Source organism: Chroicocephalus ridibundus, chromosome 7 (genome assembly GCF_963924245.1).
Source record: "Chroicocephalus ridibundus chromosome 7, bChrRid1.1, whole genome shotgun sequence".
In the NCBI taxonomy this organism is placed as follows: Eukaryota; Metazoa; Chordata; class Aves; order Charadriiformes; family Laridae; genus Chroicocephalus; species Chroicocephalus ridibundus.
In genome coordinates this window covers 17,515,607-17,534,043 of record NC_086290.1, presented here as the reverse complement: position 1 = coordinate 17,534,043, position 18,437 = coordinate 17,515,607, and positions in this window count along the sequence as shown.

Genomic DNA, 18,437 nt, shown 5'->3' with positions numbered 1-18,437 from the left:
GGTCAGAGATGCACTTGCCAAGCCTCTCTGCGGGCACGGGCCCACTTCTGCTCGGGAGATTGCCATGGGACCACCGCGATAGATTAACCCTGTGTCTCCTCTAGTCTCTGGGGAAAGAGTCACTTCACCCACCAGAGTCTTTTAAGAGAGGATGTTAAAAAAACCCCAGCAAGCTCATAAGGTCAGACTAGGCCAAGGTGAGCAGTCAAGTCTCACACATGGCAGGGAGGAGACTGCTTTAGAATTATTTTTTTTTTTTCTTAAAAAGAAAAGAGAATTGGAAATTTTTCTAGTAGTCTCATTTTCTCTCCCTCTCTTTCATATGTATGCATATCTATATGTATATATATGTATTTCAAAAACGCAACCCACAACTTTTGGTTTAAATTTGATCTGACAATATCCCTTTAACATGAAACTCTAAAGCCGTAATTGATACCCCAGTTGGACATTATCACAGATTATTTCCTGTCTGTGTTTTGACTGTCCTGGTCGAACGGCTTCCAAGCCTAACACAGAGTCAATGAAGAGAAACAACCCTCAGCTACTATTATTCCTGTTACTCATTCTACCAAAATAATAAAAATAATGAAACCACAGCCTGCCTCGAACAGTAAAGATCTCTTAAAAGCCCTTCCTAAGCCGAGCCTTGACGTATCTTGCATATCTTAGGGAAAAAAATAAAGTTGGTAGGTTGGAGGGAGGAATTACCAGTGATGTTCCTTGGCTGGGCTTGTGTCCACACTGTTCATAAAGCACCGCCTTGGGCCCAGATGTGAGCGCTGGGAACTCCCTGTCCCACCCAGGGTTGGCCACCCAGCTGCCGTGTGCCTGGCCACGCGCCGGCTCCGCCGCGCCACCGCCGGCGCCCTGGCGGGCGGGCGGGCGGCCACGTGCGGGCGGCCGCCTGTGCAGCCCCGTGGTCTGCACCGGCGACAGCAAACCTGGTCTTCAGGGGGGCCAGGCAGGGACTTGCCAAGGAGAGTTTTTGACTTTTCCTTCCCGGCTCTCAACGTGGGTAAACATGGTGGGTAATGCTCAAAGTACAAAACCCCAGCAAATACTAGACAGCGGTGGTGCCAAAACTGAGCTAGGTGATATTTTTTCATCTAATGCTTTTTATACCGGGAGAAAAACAGAAAGAAAAAAAAAAATAATCCCCTCCTGATTTAGTAGTACCAAAACGTTTTATGAATTCATGCCTTTTCCCCTGAGCAGTTCATTTAGGCAGGGAAAAAGCACCCAATAATAATACCAAAGCCCCTTCCCGTCCAATCGTTTCATTCCAATAGGTTGGAAAATAAATGTTTTCCATTATTTGCCTTGGAAATAGGTCTTCATTTAAAAATAAATTAGTTAATTTACCTTTCTGTATTTTTACATGTGTTTAAAGATGGCTAACACAGAATTTAAAATGTCAGTATAAAAATCCCAATTTATTTTCATTCTCCTTTGGTAAAAATCTTAAAAATTCTTTTTAACAGAAAAGGAACTCTCTCCCCCTCCTTGTTTTGTTTTGTTTTATCAACCTAAAAAAAAGGCCAAGAAAGCAGAGAGGGGAAAATCAAATACAACTGAAGTCTCCTCCCCTATTGTGAAGCCCCTCTACGAGGCTTCCAGGGCGATCTCTGACTGATGTGGTTTTCCCCAGCTCCCTTTGGCACATTCGCTCTCTCTGCCCCAGACCAGCAGCCTCCTGTCACTTGGGCACGGACATCTCAGCTGAACTGCTCGAGAACTGCACCCAGATGTTCCTCACCCTAGTTCGGTTCAAAAGACAAAGCACAAGAAATGAAAGTTTCAAGGAACCAAAGAGACTTTGGAATACGGATACAAAATCGATCAGTTTTGTTAGTTTTAGCCCAGGAGCTAATTCCTGTTTTCAAGAGAGGTATAAGTGCTACTGCTTTCCAGTGAGATATTAAGCTTTTTCCTCTCTTCAACTTCAGACTTAGGTTTCTAAACTACTCTCAGACTGTCTTGAGAATCTTGCTTAGACATGATATGGAGATTTTGCTCTGTAAAGAGCATTTCTCCAGACCAGGAGAGCAAAATGATGCAAACTGAATGGATTTTTTGCCTCAGTGTGGTCGGGTGGAAAGGGCAGGGGCTGCTCCACTCTGATACCTCTCAGATGCATGGCCGTGATTTCAACATCTGGCAAAGGTTAGCAATTATCTTAAACTGGAGCAGCTTTTAGCGCAAGGGATCTCAAGGCACCTCTAAATAAACATCAAGTAGTTTTTTCTACAGTTTTGCACATGCCCTACCCCAGGACATCCAGGTGAGGAACTCCTAGCCGCTCTTTCATCCAGTATTTTTGGCTGCTGTATGTCAGGTTTCTTTGGGTTCATCTCCCTTCCTTTCATGAGAGGTTCCTCTCAGGAACAGGGTCATAGTCAATTGTATTCTGAGGGCATAAAACCAAAAGGCCACATTCACATCTGGTGAAATGTCAATGTAGTGATGTTACAGCTGGTAGAATTGGTCCCCAAGAACTTAAAAGTGGGAAAAGCTCTCAGAGACTGTTGAATTTGTAATCCCTCATGGGAACGATCAGCAGTGACCAAGCAGGAGGAACCTCAGGGCAGCAGAATGAAAGGGAAGAATGTTTTCAGCTCTCATAATTTTAAGGCAGGGAGGGAGGGCAGTTGGGGAACATTAAATAAAATAAACAGGCATCACACGAGGTACAGTAAGAAGAGGGTTGAAGGAAGGTAAGATGGATAATTAAGCAATAAGAAACGACAGGCTGTGCATTTCTGGGTGATTATTGCATGCCTGAGATGATGTTCTTTAGGAGCAAACTTTTGCCGCACATGAACCCCCCAGGGACAGGCTGGCAGGAGGGTCTAATTGCTGTTATTACAAAATTAATTTTGAAATTAAAATAATAATAATAGTAGGAAGAAAAAGGGACAACCTCCCCCTGCACCATGTTGTTTGTTAGAACGTGTTATGGGAAAAAGAGATGACATCACCCACAGTCGGTCGTCGGAGGGAGGGCGATGACATCACTGCCAGCCAATCCCCAGCTGCATCCTGGTGGTATGCTGGCATTCGCAAGGCTTTTCTTCTTTCTCTCATTCCTTGGCCTGGGTTGTCTGCCTTCAGGTCAATGTGCCCAACTCACTTGTCCTTGTGTCAAGAACTTCCGCCTTTTACCCCTTTCTGAAAACTACTAGTTTTGCTCCTTGCCTTCTTCTATCTCCCCCTTTTGTTAGAGAAAATCATAACTGTTTGAGATATGGAAAGTAATGCATACCATGCCTGTCGTCCAGAAGCATGGTATTTCTCTGGGATTTCCTCTACAAAGATCATTTTTTCCTTCTACTCTGCTGCCCCTCAGCTCCTACCTACCCAGATCCCTCAACGAACCCCCGGCATTGGGGTTCCATACTATTGCTCCACTGAATGGGAAGGAAGATGATATACCAGAAGAAAAGTGCTTCTCTTCTTTTGCTGTGTAGCAGTGGATAACAACAAAACAGTTTTTTGGGTGGATGTTCTTAGCATACACGGATTTTATCAGCACTAAGTGGTATTTTTTTATGCCCAGAAATTCTTCCTTTGAGTTAGTTTGGTTAGGAAACATTCTGTATTAAATATTTTATGTTTTCAGAACCAAAACTCCTATCCCTATGTTTCTGAACCAAATTCCTTCAGGAATCCTCATTCTAGAGAAATTCAGTAATGCTATTATTTATTTTTTTTTAATTTTTTATTCCATTTTGCAAAGGAAAAGAGATTCTGACATTTCCCTAGGGATTGAATTCTTCTTTGTAGTTCTGGTTGGTTTTAGCTTATTCACAAGTAATCTGCTGGCCTAACAAAACTTCTTGCCAGATAATGACTCCAGAACATCCAGTTGCCTTAGATATGCGTATATGAGCAGCTCTAGATTTAGAGTTTTTACATGCCTTGAGTTTTCCTTTAAATATACAAATGGTTCAGGCAAAGCAAATAGCCTCCTTCAAACTGGTCTCCAGCCTCCTCTGTCATTCATCTCAGCTGAGACTCCAATATCTATTGGGAAGCCCTGTATCATTATCTGTTGAGTGGTGATATCAAGACGCTGCTCTTGAGAGCTGCTGTACAAAACAGGAGACAAGCTAAGACTAGATGAAACAGACAGGTCAGCAGGAAAAGAAGATGCACAGAGAAGTGAAATGGCATACCCATGTTCACACCAGAAATAGTAGTAAGATCAGGATTGGATTTCAGGACTTCTGAAACTCAACCCAGAACTGTGCCATTAGTGGATATTTTGGTTTGTCGTCAGGGGATGGGGGTGAGGACAAATCTAACTCACCCCTCTCCCCAGTCATGTTCATGTGAGTTATATTCCAAAAATTGAAAAATTTGTCAATAGAACTGTATTCTCAAAAATGAGGTTTTGCTCGATCGAAAAAAACCCACAAAAACACAAACCCAGAAAGTAATTTAAGCTCTATAGCTACATTGTTCTCGCTACATTAGATGAGATGTTTTTCACATGCCACTGCATATTACCAACATCTTATCAAAGGGATGAACCTGTGACCTTTAACATCAAAGCCTGGGCTCCATCATTAGAATTAAGGAATGGCCTGCAATACTTGTTATCCTTAGGTGACCCAAGCAGCGTAATGGAACATGGCATTATATAAACGTTATATATATATACACACACACACACACATATATATATACTGCTGTAGAAAGAGAGGAAAATGCATCTCAGGAGAGAAAGAGTTAAATGAACCACCAGTAGGTGAATGCAAAGTTGCTTATGCAGACAGTTTCTTGTAAAGGTCTGGTCTCTGTCTATGCATTAAGTACGTGCAGAGACTCGCTGTATCCACGTTGACAGCTCTGGCGTTATACATCTGTGGGGAAAGGTTAAACAGCATCATGGCACCACTTGGAAAGACTTAATAGGTGGAATTGTACCTTCTTAGCCTCCCACATTCACTAAGGTAAACTCAGTAGGAAATTCCACAGGGCTAATAAACAAATTTCTACCTCATGGACAGTGTTAAGCCATCACGTCAAAAGGCTGGGTGTGGGGATTGATACTCCCAACTTGAAGGGAGGAAAAAAAAATAGGCAACATATATCAAACATGGTGATTCTTTTCCTTTTCTATGGCCGCGAATTTCCCTTGGCCCTCTCCACACCACAGAGCTGATTCACAAGGAGTCAGAGGCAGCAACCCCAGAGGAAATAAAAATCAAGAAATAGACAGGGTTGGACCGAGGGTGGGAGGGAAAGAGAAGAAAAGTTTCCTAAATACTGGTTGGGATAATCAGAGAAATTAGTGCAGAAAGATGAAATTTGTCATCCTGTCCTGAACACAGCTTCACCGATACTGAATACAAAGAGTTTCTTTCTAGTGGGACAGGATCACCCTCTTGTTGAAACACTAATGTTCCACTTTCCAGGGTCAGTTCCCTTGCTCTATCCCAGACTTGCGGTGCTGAGTGACCATGTGCATCTGTCAAGGCTACAGGGTGGAAATCTGGCCTTCAACATGCTCATCTCGTGACCAGGGTTTTGCTCTCTTCCTCTGTCATTGGCCTCCCCCCCTGCCATGCCTAACCTCACTTGGACTCTTTAGAAAGCTCTGGCTCTTGGGCTGAGGCATCTTCTCAGGGCAGGCTTGAGGGTTTGCAACATGGTAGGGCAGATGAGTTTGGTTTTGAAAGGTTTCAGACCTGCTGGATCTGCCGGGATCACAGTTCACCAGCTGCCCCATCTTACCAAGAAGGTCCTGCTCGGTGCTGTGCTGGAGGAAGTTTAAAAGGGAGCCTCATGGGAGGATAATGAAATGGATGAGTGGGGAGGCTGTTCCACACAGAAGAGCACAGTGGCAGACACTGTGAATTTGTATATTTCTTTCCAAATGCTGTTTTTATTTCCATTGTCTTCTGTTGTAAAATTATAGTCTTGCTGCCTCTCAGAGCAAACTAACCAAGCCCAAGTATCCAAATGAAATTCAGTATATAAACTCTTCTCCTTCTCTTTCCTAGCACCCTTGCCTTCAGGCAGCTGGACAAGGGGATGGGAATGCCCAGAGGCCAAGGTCTTCAGGGTTCCCATTGGAGGCTCTCACCTGTTTGTGGTGTTCATGTAACGGGTGACAAACAGGTTTTCTCCAGCAGATTACCAGGTGGATGTGTCTCTACTCATCGGGGAAGGCCAGGCAAAGAGAAAACAGAATTGAGCCCTAAACTTGGTTCAGTGAAGAGGTGCTGGAGATGAGATGCTGTGATTCAGTTGTACTTGGGCTCTGCACATGGGCAACGCTGCCAAAGCACCCGGTGCTATTCCTGGTGCATTAGGAATGACAGCACCAGCAGGCTCTGGCTGGGATGCAGGGTAATACAGGAGAGAACTGTGGGCTCATCTTGTGACAGAAACCTGGAAAACACACCTAAAGTCAAAGACATCTCTTCTGGTCAGGCTTGTTAGCACCTCAGGGCAGTTTCTCCCTCCAGAAGTTTCTTGGGAGAAAAATCATCCAAGATGTCTGCAAATCAACATAATAATTAATGGCCCATTTCAATTCCCATGAAACAAATCATTCTCGAAAGCAGCTTTTGCATGTCTGCATTTTTTTTTCCTCACCTTTTTTGGTTTCTCCTCCGGTCACTTGCATCTTGACTGAGATGCTCCCCCTACCCTCTTTTTTTCCTACAGTTTCATAAAATTGTTTGGTCTGATTTTCTTCTTTCCTCACTTCTTGGGGCTGGAAATATACTAATTAAATTTTTTCTGGGGAGAAAAATAATAAAAAGAAGCCCCCAGTGTGGTGGAATTCTAATCCAACAAAAAATCCAACCAAGAGCAGGAAGCATCCAGCCCTCCCCAACTCCCTCCTACCCACTCCCCCCCCTCAAATGTTTCTCATTATTTTCAGGTCAATCGTATATTTGGGGGCTTCCATGCAACAAATTTTCATTTTACTCATTCAAGTAAATTTTCTTTGCAAGCTTTCCGTGTAGCCTGAAGCATACAGCTATTTTTGAATCTTTCTATCTTTTTGAGGGTGAGGCAGAGTCAAGTTACCTTGTCATCAAATTCTCATTTTGGCAAGAAGGGTGGTGGGGGTGAAGAAACAGAGGACTTTATAGCAATAATCACTAACCAAAACACTTCAGAGTGCCTGAACTTGTTACTGTGTCTGTTCAGTTCTTCGACAATATGTCAAGCAGAAAGAAAACAGCTTAGTTTTTCACAAGCCTGGTTGCTTTCTGAAGCTAACAACAACACGGCAACTTGTTTGAACTAGTGAATGGAGGGAACAAGCTATTAATACCAGAGTCACAGCACCCCATTCCCCACAGCCCACCAGATGTCTGAATTTAAACTGTCACCTCACGTATCACATCAGTTTCTATGGGCAAAATCTTGGTCTGTGTTCCAAATGCCCTAGAGGCACCGAGCTGTTCTTGCGAGGTCTTTGATATGGTCTGTTAGTAATATGGTTGTAAAAAGCCATGTGCATTTATGGTGCATTATTATTAATATAGCTCCTGTTCCCATCATTGTTTTGTTATTATTTATGCATTATTTCCTCTCGGGCAACTAGATTGTTCTGGGGACTGATATATGGTACAAGTCCTTTCACCTTTCTATCAGCCCAGTTTGGTATCCTGCCCGCTCCCTGGCTGGTAGATTGTATGGCATAGCTATGCGTTCACATCAAAATAAAGTTTCTCAGAAAAGAGAGAGGGATTCTGGGAAAACTCTGAAGGAAACCAAAATAAAACCATTCCCCATGGAATTTGGTTGTGGCAATTTTTGAATGTCTTGCCTTCCATACCCTCCAAAAAAAGACTCAAAGCCCCCAAATGTTTAGGCCAAAGCTTTTTTGGCTTCATCAAAAAGTCAAAATTCCTGTGGAAAGAAGACACTTTTCAAGAAAACATACATTTATTCAAAACTCCAGTTTCCCAGCAAAGCCAGCGTTGACTACAGCCGTGCCAAAGCTGAGAGAGAATGCTGGGCAACACCACCTCCTCCTGCCAGGGGACTGTCCTGGGCCACTTGACCTGATCCATGGGTCTCACATGGTGGGGAGAAGAACATCAAGAGCTTTGCTCATCTGAGTCATCAGGTAACCAGCCTGTGTATAGGGAAAGAAGCCAAGAAGGAATTGGAAACTCAGTAGAGCTTATGGGCAGAGGAGAAATCGGAGAGAGGCGAGAGGCCAAAGGAATGAAAAAGGGTTTGCATGGAAGAAAGCAAACCTGCGTGCTGGCCTGGCTCTGCACAAGTTCATTGCAACATTTTGTGTCAGAATAACCTCCTAAACAGGTCTTTTGTTCTCATGTTCCCATGCACAGCTCCCCCAGGACCTGCCCTCTGCTGAAGTCACCCATTGCAGTCCCAGGAGCCTTTTCTCTGAGGAAAGGTGAAGCCGTTGGCTCTGGTTCCAGAGACCTCATGTATGCACATACCTGTACGTGAGGGTCAGTGCCACTCCCAGATACGCTGTGCATTTCTTCATTCTTGACGGTTTCTTTTTTCTTCCTTTTTTTTTTTCCTGAGATCTAAAATTAAGAAATCATGCAGATGGAAAACATCTGCCTGTTCTTTGTGCATGGAAAAAACATAACACATGGCAGGGACGATAAATAATAATAAATAATGATGATGATGAAAGAATTTTGAGAGGCGCAATGGTTTGATTTGTCCAGAGCAAGCATCACACACTCTCTGTCCAGGCTAAGAAGGATAAATAGACTGATGTGGTTTGAAATTTTGCAAATGGCAACAGAATTTTGAAGCTTTTAGGAAGAGCAGATGCTGAGCGTGGCTTGGCTTTTCCTGGATTTGCTCATTAGTGCCTAGTCAGAGGCTCTTCAGGTGTGCAAAAGGAGCCTGACCTCTCCTGAGTGCAGGTCTATTTATGTATGAGTCACAAATCACTGTCTCTCCTGAAACTAACACAGCTAGGCCAAAGAATGACATAGCCTCCCGGTGACGTAATATTCCTCTTTTCTACCTTGTTACCTAATGCAGGGTTATGAAATCGAATCCATGCAACAAGTCATATATTTGCTTCTCTAAAGTTATCATAAAAAAGGGTAGATTTTCACCCAGAAGACATAATTCTTGGTGACTCCCAAACGTCCATGCAGAAATCAGCTCTAATTGCATCCCCATGGGTCTCAGCTAGACCTTCATCAGGGTCCACCTAAAAACTTCTTTCAGGGTTTGGGTTGTGCCTGGTCATCTCAGACTGTAGGTGATGACCTTGTAAAACCCAGTGAGTGTTATCTGATGGAGAGGGACAAAGGGGATTATTTAATGAGTTGTTGGGTCTCAGCTGAGTTTCCAGGCTGCAGGTGTTCTACTAAATATCTGCCAGCAGGTTGGTGCTCTCCCTGCCTTTGGAAGTAACTAGGCCCAAATGATTCCTGATTTTGAAAACTTTTGAAGCTGTGACATATCTGCAGAGAGAATAGTCAGGGATGGTGAGGGAGGAGTACTGTGCACTGTCAAAGGAAAGTCCATATCTATGTGAGAAAAAGAGGACATCAGAGAAGCTGATTCATATACACGTGTGTGCAGGTCTGAACGCTGGAAAGGAAATGTGCCAGGACCGGGTGTATTTACGTCTGACAGAACAATGTGACACCAAACATTTCAAAGGACAGTGACAGTCTTGCCCACCTTCAGTCTTCAGCTGTTTACGGGAGGTACCTCTAAGAGCCTGAGATCTCAGCTCCCAGGGCAACCATCCCGTAATGTCTCAGACGGGATGATTCACAAATGGAAATATCATTGAAAAAAGCCCAACACTAACACTCACGACAAGCCATGCTCTGTGTGTGTGTCTCTGTGTGCGCTTTGCCAGCAGTTTGTGTGAGCACTCAGAGTGTAAACACAGAGTAGCATTTACTTTTTGTGTGTGCGTCTGCTGGAATGATTGAAGCTTAAGACTAAAAAAATAAAAAAAAAAGAAAAAAATGTGAAGGAATAGGAGCTGAGCAACAGGAGAATGATGATGCAATGACATTGCAGCAGCAAAAGCAAAACGATCTGCTAAAAATACACCAGAGGGATCTAAATATTTCCATAAACAGATGGAGGTCGGAGCCCAAATGGAAGAAAAAAATGCAAGTAAAGGAAATTGTATTTGACAGCCATAAGGGTCTTATAGTTCTTCTGTGTCTTTTATCCCAAAAGGGTTTTTTACAGATGCTCACAGTTGGGCAAAGGAGGAGTCTGATCCCACAATGCTTTACTCACATGAGTAACCCTAATTTATGTTCGTAGACTCAAAGGGGCCAATGGAAGTGCCATGTGAGCAATATCTTGTATGAGTTCTTTTAGAGGAGGCATCTGGCAGTGCTTTATAGTGAAGGCTGCAGAGCAGTTTCCATGCTAAACCTCTCTTTTATTCATTCTCATAAATATTTTTTTTCTGTTTCAGAGCATTTACATTTTCGGCTGAAGTTTTCCAAACGTAGTCCATGCTTGAATGTGAATTTTATTGGGATGCATGAGGAAGAACAGCTTCAGCCTGGCTGGAAAAAAATGTTTTCCCTTAAACAAAAAAGTTCAAGCCTCTTCCTGCCTCTTCCTCGCCCCATGACCTAAACAAATGACAAAGGGGTAAAATTTCATTTGCTGAGCTGTCCTGCGGGGAGCCAGGGATGGTGAGATTTGGTGAGGTGTCAAAATCAAAACCACCCTAGAAATATTTTAAATTTGTAGGTACCTGAAATCCTGAATATGTTCCGCAGGGGTGAAATTCAGCTGCTAGGGAAAGGGTACCAAAGAGCGGTATGGCACATGCTCCTTTGAAGCCAGATGCCTGCGCTCAAGCCTTGCTTTGATCTTGCCTAAGTTCACCTAACTATGAGTGGGAACCTGACTTTCTGACTGGGAAACCAAACCCAGGTGTGACACCAGCTGGAGCATTTCCTTGTGGCCCTGACAGACAGCCTTGGCTAATGGTAGATCTTAGGCAGGATTAAGAGGCATCAGCATAAACCCCTCTCCTGGCTGGAAGTTACAATCTCCCTATTTGAACCCAAGAGAAAGACTGAGAGGTACCCAGCTAATGAACCTTGGCTCTTTGCAGCTCATCTTCCCATCAAAGACGAAACCTCGGGAATCCACACCAAGATGCATCCTGAGTGGGGGCAAACACAAGCACATTTGAAAGCTTCTGCACAAATGTTTTCTTCTGGACAAAGCAAACTAGTTGCCTTTCATGAAGTAAAAAATTTCTTTGGGTTATTTTTGTTTGTTTGTTTGTTTTATTTCCAGCTGCTCTCAGTCACGTTTAGTAATCAGGCTAGAAAGAGAGAGGTAAAATGTTGTTTTAAGATGCAAAAAGCCCCCAAACCAAATATGCTGAAATGACATATTTTGAGAATACTTGGCTTTAAAGTGCGGCATTTCACACTCTTTTTTCTAAACAAGCATCTGTCCAAACCAACACATTTCTAGGAAAATGTATTCTTTTAAATCAACTTTTGCAACAGGAAAACATCTTCTTGGAAAAAAAAATGTGTCCTGATCCCTTCTTCAGACAAACAAGAGTGACTGTTTCATACAGCATTAGGAAGGCCAGGCTGTCCTATCCAGCCAGCCATATGGAAGCCTCCAAACAGCTTAGTGAATATGTTATTATGCAGTTTAATCCTTGATTTGTACATTGTGCAATTCTTCCTTGGTACATCGTACGAGTGTCCTAAACTACAGGAGCTGGAACAGGAGATGCGCCGGGTCCCTTCCAATCTAAATGAGTCTGTCATTCTAAGCACAGCATACCATACATAGTAGACCCGTCAAGCTCCCTTTCTCCTACTGTAATTTAACTACATTCATGACGATGAGAACTCAGCATCTGTAATTATACAGCCTAAAATGAAGTTGAGATTATCAGATATGAGGCTTGAGGGGCTGATTGCAAGACACTCATGTTAAAAGGACCTCAAGCGCTATTTGAAAATGATGAATGATCAGTACGGTGCTCTGTGAAGATACCAGAGGAACTGCAGTTTCTTTTGTCACTTCAGACGTCTAATGCCAAACTGGACATTTCTGTTTGGCTGCTGTGGGGATAGCAGATCCAAACAGTCTAGCTTCTTGAGTCTTGCTTTTTTTTAATTTTTATTTCTTTCAAGAAAATATCCTTGCAGAAATAAAAACTGTTTGCAACCTATAAACATGTCTCATGTTCTGTGCAAAGGCAGGAGAGGTTTTCTTCCACAGCTCTTGACAGTGACAGGAGTGGTCAGACCTCCTGCATTACCCAAACCAAATCTTTCTGAGCCTCTGCTTGATATTTTTACTGTTATATTGCTGCAAGTCCTTTTTGCGTCACTGTTCTGCACCCTGTTATGCCTTGTCTCTGTCCGGTGATACTAACTATGCTGTTGCCATAACTTCAGGCAGCACAAACAGCATGAGGAAAGAAGCTATACGAAAACACAGCAAAAATGGACTGGTGATGCCCTAAAGCTTTGCGTCGGGAAAGCCCCGGTTTGCTGCAGACAGCTCCTCTCCCTTCGCTATGCACTGAGGTAAACTCCCAGCCTGGGCTTGGCTCGCTCTGCCTTGTGAAGAGTCACTGCTGATGTTGATTTATTTAGCGGTTGAGTGGTAGGTTTTGGAAGAGGCAGGAGGAAGCTCTCCCTTCCTGTTCACACACAGCTGTTCTCCTCCGAGACCCATCTGGATTCACTGGAGGACCACTGGCCTCTTTGCCAGAGCTCTATCACAGGCGGTGTTTACAGCTGTCCTGCACGGACGACCGGTGTGTGGTCTGAAGCTATCGATGGAGAAGTGAGACAAGTGCATTCCATGGAATTTATTCTCTCTGCATCTCCCGGAGCTCCACACACTCCCTGGTATCAGCTGTCATGAACCCTTTGGACCTGGCCGAGACAGGATAACAGAAGACTGGCTGTGCAGAGCTACTGGTACTCCTTGCAGGAGCTGTCATATTGCACACAAGCTGTATCCATTGGGAAGGACTGCAAGCCAGCCTCTGCCTTCAGAAGCAGCCGGCTTCTGTGGTATTCAGAGCCATATAAAAGAAACACTTCGGCAGAGGGAAAGCTGTGTGTGTACACGAGCTCTCCGTCTTTGTGCCTGGAGAAGTATGATAAGAGTTACAACAGCTTCAGGAGTACGCCTTTTTTAAGGAACCTGCCAAGAAAAAAAGGGCTCTGCAAAGTTCACGTCTTTAAAACACAAGAACAAAATAAGAGTATCTCTGAAGCTTCTGATCTGTGCAGATGAGGAAAGGCTGGGAGCAAAGAATTGACCTGTGGTAACGCCGTGGAGGAGTACTGCCCTCACTCGTCCCAGCGCAGATGGCAACCTCACCTCTTGGCCCTCTCCAGAGGCTACAAATGGGCCTGGTTTCAAAGCCCTTTGCACGCAGAATTATCCAAACTCTGCTACTAACAGCATTTATGAAACATGTAGCAAGATGCAATGGGTGGTTGCCACCCTTATACTGTTAGTGGTGGCATTGCCACACAGGTGGATTCAAAGCCTTCCAGAAGAGCATCGAAACCTATAAACTCTCCAGGTTAGTGAAGCCAGGCTCCCCTTACAGGCAGCAGCTTGTCCCCAGTAACTTCTGCAGCAAAGCACCTCATGTAATGCTTGCCCTCACCAAAGTGGGTAGGCATGCATTGTAAGCCAAGTCACCAAATCGCTCACGTTTCCTTGGGACCTTCTGCCTAACGCTGGGAGTTCGACACATTACAAGGCCTCTGCTGTCCTTCTGATTCAGTTTTCATCTTCTCTCTGTGTGTTTATGCTTTTTGGACCAAAGAGAGGCTTGTAAGATGAAGCCTGAAGAGCTGGGGAAAAGATTCTGATTTCCTGGATTGTTGCAACATCAGGACCTGGGACAACTGCGAAAGTTCAGAACTACTCCCAAAGTGCTTCGCTGAACTTCACCTTACTTTACTTTCCTTTATTTTCAGCGAAGGACTGAAAAGTCCTTTTCTGGTGCTCTCGGAGGAAGGCTAGGGCAGATTTCAGAATAAACTGGGAGATTTGTGGAGGTGAGCGCAGGCCTCAGTAAGATGGAGATGCAGTAGACAAACTTGCTCAGCCCTGACTAAGTTTATTTTTTGGTTTAACTCAGTGAATTCCATACTGTACTGAAAGCACTTGAAGCACAATGATGACACGAGCCTATGTGAGCGTATGTGATGGAGCTCCATGGATAGTCCTTCTGCCAAGCCAGAATCCAGAAGAATTTACCTTCTGTCTCTCAGGAGACTACGTGTATGGCTACTCTGGAGGTTCATCCACCTCCAGTTTAAACCACTCAGTTTCATACAAATATCTCCAAGTTCTGCTCTGAGTTACACCCACTGACTTGAGAAGAACCACATGAATCTTAACAACAAAAAGTAAACAAAGCAGAATTTAACCCTATTTCTTTTCCTCATACACTCCTCAACGTATGTTACAAATGCGAAATCCCAGAAACATTAATTCTGGAAATATCTGTCCATGTTAGACAACGTAGTTCACCAAATGGAAAGATGGAGATTCTCCAGGATTAATAACATGGAAAAGTACGTTATTTGATGTGATAAATATTTGGAAGGCAACTTTATTGTCAGGAGTATAAAGACCCACCCGTTACTTGGAAAATCAGGACAAAGCAACAGAATATCTCACTTTAAGAAAAACATCAAGGAGAAAAGAGGAAGTTATCCAAGAACTGGGGAAACTTGACCAAGGCCTGTAGGGATTTTAAATTGCAAGGCTGTTTGTTGTTTGAACTGAGTCACACCGATGCAACAGAGAATTTGTCCTTGGCAGCAGAACTGTTAGAACGGAGAGTTAATGCTCCCTTGTGTCAACCCACTGAATCCAGGTCATCATGTCTTAATTAAAGTGTACATGCTATGAAATACCATTGAACGTCAATCCAGTTCCTTAGTGTATAGAATACTATGTTTATTTATGGGGTTTGGCAGCCACTTCTGGAAAATAAAGCTATTAAAATATAAAGATTGCTCATTAACAGGAGAAAAACACTGTCATGCCCTAGATTCTCTTCTCAGCTGGTTTTGGTGAGATTCCTGCCTATGGGTCATCTTTTCACACATTAAAGAGGTTCTTCACTACGTCGGCCGGGCGCAATTCAGTCTTATTTGGATGATGATGCATGCATAGATAAGGCAGATTTTCGGTTTATAATAAGCTCCCTATGATGAGCCAACTATGCATCAGGAGATATGAAAGTATTTTCAGATTGTCCTCTACTGACATCTCAGACATATTTCAGGGGTGCCCATCAAGTGTTTGAGAGCTCAAATGCCTGGGACACATGAGGAAAAAGCTCTCCCCTCCTCTCTCATGCTAAGTCTAGAAGCAGCTCTGCTCTGGGTATCCGCCCAGCCCTGGAGCAGAATTCCAGCAAAACCTGGAAATTCATCACACTCAAAATCATTCCCTGAAGTTTGCTTCACAAAGGATGGACAAAGCAGCAACTGCACTAGCTGTATATGTTACAATATTACATATATCTATGGAATAATTACTCTAGTCATCGAGCCAAGAAAAACAGTAGAGCAAGTCAGATCGGTAAAAATGGAATAGATAGAGAAAGTGCCAAACTAAACAAGGTTTGATTATGGCTACACACTGTCCTCTGCCTCTAATTTTCTCTTGCAGGGAATTTCCTAGAAGAAGGCCAGTATAAATGGTCCTGCCTAGCTCGATAGCTCTCTGAAGTTAACCCTTTCCTGGATTGTGAGGTTGTGCCCTCAATTGGCTTTCAAACATACAGGTATATACGTCAGCTAAGTTCTGCTGATATTTTTGAACAAAAAGCCAGTGGTTTTATTTTCCCTTTGGAAAAAAAAAAGATGCAATTAGCACAAAGGCACTTTTACCTGGCATGTTGATGTTCTGCCCTTGTGACGTTTAAAATCAAGATGAGTTAACCCTACAGAACACAAAAGTTATTACAATGACCACAGAGTTGTCTTCCTTCTCCGGATGCCCATCACAGTACCCAAGATGGAGACAGCAGCTCAGAGGGTCTCATGTGTACCATGCTCCCAGAAGAACTAAGGAAAACCCAGGTATCTTGCCTCACCACCAAAGTGCCAAATTTATTTTTCAGCTGCCTTATCTTTTTTTTTTTTTTTTTTTAAACTGACTAGTAAGAAGATAGAAATTTTACCATGTGGCTTTATTTTAAGTAGTTCTGTTGCATTTGTAGGCCAGAGCTGAAGCAAGCAATTCCCAGGACAAGATAAAGAGAAGGCCCTTGTGCACTGTACTCTGTTGGAATAGTCATGCTTCCAGCTCCTTGCAGGGTGCATTCAAAGGTGGGATGCCTAGGTTACAGCAAAGAAAAGGCCTTCTGAGACCCCTGCAGCATTATAGCTTCACAGTAGCTTATGAATTTAGAGGTAAACTGTGGACTGCCTTGAGAGCAAGCTTTAACTTGTACTGGACAAGAAGCTAGTCAGTTAATAAATGGCACACAGTCCATCTTCCCTCTCTCTCTGGCCAACCAAATTAAATACATAGAAACGGACTCTGCTCCGTCTCCTAAAGAGCTCTTTTCCCAACAGTCTGAACTGGAATAATGAGAACAGTGGAAGTGCAGGCTCAGGAATGATTCATTAACTGCAAAACAGGGGAAAATTCATACCAAATGTTGCTTGTAACTGCCCTGCTGCTTCCAACAGCCTTTCTTGTGTCCTATAACTGAGGGGTCAAACCTGATGTTAAACTTTCACATGAGGTCTATACACATAAGCGTGGAGACCGTGTGCCTGCAAGATGCTCCCTGCAAGCATATAAAGCCTGCTGTGCGTGGCTTTAGTAGACAGCTCCTGTAGTTGCCAGGTCTCCTTGGGTACATAAGAATAGCCATGTAGATTCAGGCAAGAATCCATGTAGGCAGGTAAGGAGAATGTGTTGAGGGATGCGTACATGGCAAATGCACAGTGACACAACCCAAAGGCACCCCGCGAGTTCCAGAAATCCCCAGTTTAGGGAAAGCACCACAGATTCACACCTGGGAATTTCCATGCTAAATCATGGATTTAGCTCACAAAGTAAGCTGCAGAGCCATTAAAGACTTTGAGGTATTTAATTCTCAAGGCCTTTGAAATTGTGACCAATTCTCAACATCGAAACTCGGGATTGTAGCAGCTGCAATGTCTGAGTTGAAGAGAACCATGAAAGAATCAAAGACCCCAACACCTATGCCTGCTTTTCGACAGTCTATAGAGAATGGTGACCCAGATTAAAAGAAGAGCAAATTCATAAATCCCATTTTCGAGCCCACCCTCAAAAAAGAGTGGCGATGGGGGATATCTCTACGGCGTACGCAACCCTTGCAGCCCCAACCCCTTCAAGTGCAGCAACACTAGAACTGCTGACACGTCTTCAGAGCTGGAGCTGCTAATAGAGACCTTATGCAACACTGTAGCTGTTTTATGCAAAAATCCATAAAATTATTAAAAGCTTCTGCAGAATCAAAGAAAACTCAAGATTAGAAGGGACAACAGTTTCTTGGATCAAGCAGCATCGTCAGCTCCAATCTTGTTGCCAGGCTTGCCTGCTTCTCTGCTCTCTCTATTAATTTGTTCAGGCTAGTTTGAAATGAGTCAGTGATGGTGCTTCCCTCAAGCCGGCTCTGTGGCTTCATAGCTCTTGCTGTGAGAAACGTCATCGTCATGTTTGGCCTGTCTTTTAGTCAATGATTAACGCAAACCTGTGCCCCTCCATTTTCCTGGCTCTCACTAAACACATCAAAAATCCCACCCTCTCTTTTCTAGCGTCTCCAAGTAGCTTCTGGGTTTTTATTACTTTTTCCCATCACTTAGGGCATTTCTACACAGAGACTTCCGAACAGCTTTACTCCTAGTCCAAGCAGTTTGGGCACATGGCGGTTCTGTTCCAGAAACCATGTACCTGCATTGCTGAACCGGAGTCTGGGGTAAGAAGCCAAGCTAGGAGGCAGGATATGGTTTAGTTTGAAAGCAATACTGTGTTAATGCATATATACAGCTTTAGAACTGTAGCAGGGCTGTTACAGTGACATCTAAGGTTTCCCTAGACATTCCTGCTCTTTCCACCCTGTAATTTTATATAGTGAGCCAGTAAAATAAACGAACAGCAGACATAGCAATCTGCCTGGAAGTACAGTGATCCCAGCACTGAGGATCTGGACCCAGCCATGGGTCATGCTTAGAGATTGGTCTTCAACTTTTGTGGACTCACCAGCCCTCCCGATTTCATACCTGCTGGAAAACACTACGGCTTTTTTTTTTTTTTTATATTATTATTTGTAGACCTCTTACAAGTAGTCCACAAGTTGGAAGTGTTGCCCACAGAGTCAGCTCATCGATTAGCCACGCAGACTACTTCCTTCTCATTCTCCTCCTTTTGTGCTAAAGACTTCACAGGGTTTTAAGCTGGCAATTAAA